Source organism: Echinops telfairi, unplaced genomic scaffold, assembly GCF_000313985.2.
Source record: "Echinops telfairi isolate 266 unplaced genomic scaffold, ASM31398v2 ScPeMD7_2;HRSCAF=8, whole genome shotgun sequence".
In the NCBI taxonomy this organism is placed as follows: Eukaryota; Metazoa; Chordata; class Mammalia; order Afrosoricida; family Tenrecidae; genus Echinops; species Echinops telfairi.
In genome coordinates, this window is record NW_022103898.1 from 75682838 (window position 1) to 75685705 (window position 2868).

Genomic DNA, 2868 nt, shown 5'->3' on the forward strand with positions numbered 1-2868 from the left:
GGGGCCGCGGCTGCGCATCCCCGCCCTGCCCCGCACGAGCAGGTGTCCCCGGGGGCGGGGGCGAGTGTGCGCGCCTCGGGGAGGGTGAGGGAGGGGAGTGGCCACGGAAGGGGAGTGTGCTCCGGGGTAGGAGAATAGGTGTGTGTGGTTGAGGGCTCAGAAAAGGCTGCGGGTTAGGACAGAAGGTGAGTGATTCAAGCACGCAGGTGCACCCGGAAGGGAAAGGCTTGTGCAAAGGGGGAGTGTGCAAGAGTTTAGAAGGATCGTGAGGGTCAGGGCGATGTGGGAGAGGAGTGAGCATGGAATGCATCTGAGCGATAAACGCTTTTACACAAAAGACTGTGTGTATGGTGTGTGTGTGATGTAGGGCTGTGGAAAGGTGAGTGCATAAGACATGGAATCATTGTCTGAGAAACAGGGTGTGGTTGTAATCTGGGAGGAAGGTGAGTGAGCAAAGGAATGCTGAAAGAACGGAGTGGTTTTCCTGGTATTCTGCCTTCACTATGGAGACACTGGTGTGAACACCACACACACACACACACACACACACACACACACAATTAACCTTTGCTTTTATGGGAGTCCTGATTCTGAGGGCCAGATCTGCCCCCTCATCACATGTTCTCTGTCTTACACTTGTATACTCTCTCTCCTTCCCTTTCCAAATCTGAGGAAAAGGGAATTCCGGGAGAACTCCTTGGGTCAAACATACTGGGGAATAAAATAATTAGTAGAAGAGTAATTAACGGAAGAAGGAATGGGCTGGAGCCAGGCAAAACCCAACAAACTAGGGATCCTCCATAGAGGTATTAGAGGAGAGAGGATAAGTAAAAAACATTCTCAACTGTTTTAAATGGATGGATAAATGAATTAGGAAAATCGGCTGGGATCCAAGCAGATATCATCAAGGATGGCTTCTACCCTGAACACAATGGACTGAGGGGACTTCTGTTCAAGATAGGCTGAAGTGAAGACTGCGGGGAGAGGGAGTTTTACAAGCTCACAAACATTTATCTTAGCCTTCCAGAAGGTTTATAAGCCAACCAGTCCTGCCAGAGTAGCCAAGGAAACATTCATCTTCAGAGCCCCAACTGAACCATCCAGTGAACCAAGGCCTTCAGGTTTTTCTTACTAGTGTCTCAAGTGCTCTTGCCAACAAAAGTCCAGAGCCACATGTCTCAAAATGGAAAGGGAGAATCTGCACTTCCTTGTCTTCCATTTTGCCCCAGAGCAAGGTTGATATTCATCTTCAAGCCTGAACTTTTACCTGCTTGGCTAGTCAGTCAAGGAGGATGGGAGACTTGGCCAAAAGAAAGAGGGCAGATTGTTTCTCACAAGGGAGACATTGATCTCTACTTACTCCACAAAAGACTGAGAGATAAAGAAGTCTGTAAAACAAAGGAATCAGATAAACCTTTTCTCCCTAGATACCTGAGAGAGGTAATATGGGAAAGTAACGCTGTTCAAGGAGCCCTGGTGGCACTGGGCTTATGCATTGGGCGGCTAACCCCCAAGGTCAGGAGTTCCAAACCACCAGCCACTCTGCAGAAGAAAGACACAACGTATGTAAAGAGTTACAGTCTCAGAAACCCACAAGGGCAGTTCTACCCTGCCCTATAGGGTTGCTAGGACTCATTTTGAGATGGCAGAGTCCCCTGTCCTATAAGTAGGATTCAACTTGATGGCTTGACAGTGAGTTATGTCATGAGCTATTTATGTTCTGGGCTGGAGCAAGGGCTAAGAAAGATGCACTGGGGGAAAGAAGGAAGCACAATGACCCCAAATGAGTCAGCAGGTTTGGAAAAAAGTGTGCAGTTATCTTCAAACGTCTTGGTGGTCTGAGTGGAGGTGGTAACTTCCTAGCACGCGCTCAAACCTGTATTTGACCTGTCTATATTGCACACACAAAGAATCTTCTCCATGCAAGGACCCTTAAGGGGCAGTATTTTCTCTCATCTATCAATTTCTGCAGGATGGCACTAGTTTCTAACTCCGGGGAGGAGTGGAAAGTTGGAACAGGAGTGAGGATGGGGAAGAGGTGGAAAAGACAAGTTGAGGGTAGGGGTGGGAGGAAAGTATTACTTTGGCTTCTTTTGAAAGCCACTTTATACCGGATTACTACTGTTGGTTAATCCGCCTTGTCTGTTTTTTAATTCTACTTTTGCCTTCCATTGGGCATTGTCTACTTTCTATTTTATTCGACGACACTTTTGGCTACACTTTATGACCAGCCGAAGAATCACTACTATAAAGGGTGTGTGGCTAAGAAACTAAAACAAACAAACAAAAAACCAAGGAAGCTAGCTAGCATTTGGGGAAAAAAATGTTGAGTGAATGAAACAAAAACGCAAATGAAATTTCCCTCTCCCCGCCACCCCCCGCCCCGTTGGCCGTGTTGCTGAAAGGCGACCGCCCCACTTCTCGGTTCCCGCCCTCCCCCAACAATATGGAGGGACGGCAAGACACTGAGTGAGCCTGGAGATGCACACGGGCTGGGTCCTCTGCCCAGAGTTGGGATCTGGGTGGCCCAGGTTGCCATGGCACCGCCTTGGGTCCCTCCCTCTCTCGGCCGCCCTCTTTCCAGCCTTGGGTAAAGCCGTCAGTCACGTGGCTCGCCAAAGAACCACACCTCTGCTCCTCGGAGCAATGTCAAGCGGTCACGTGTGATAGCAACAGGTCACGTGGTGCCTCCGCCCCCTTCCCCTGACCGCTCCCTTCCCCTCAAAGCTACTTTTTTTGACCGCTCGTTTGCGCATGGGCAGTGGGGTCACGTGCCCCCAACGTCCGGCGTTCACCCCGCCCACCGGGTTTCCGCGCGCCTCTCTGGCAGCTGGTCACATGGTGAGGGTGGGGGCGAGGGGGCCGCTC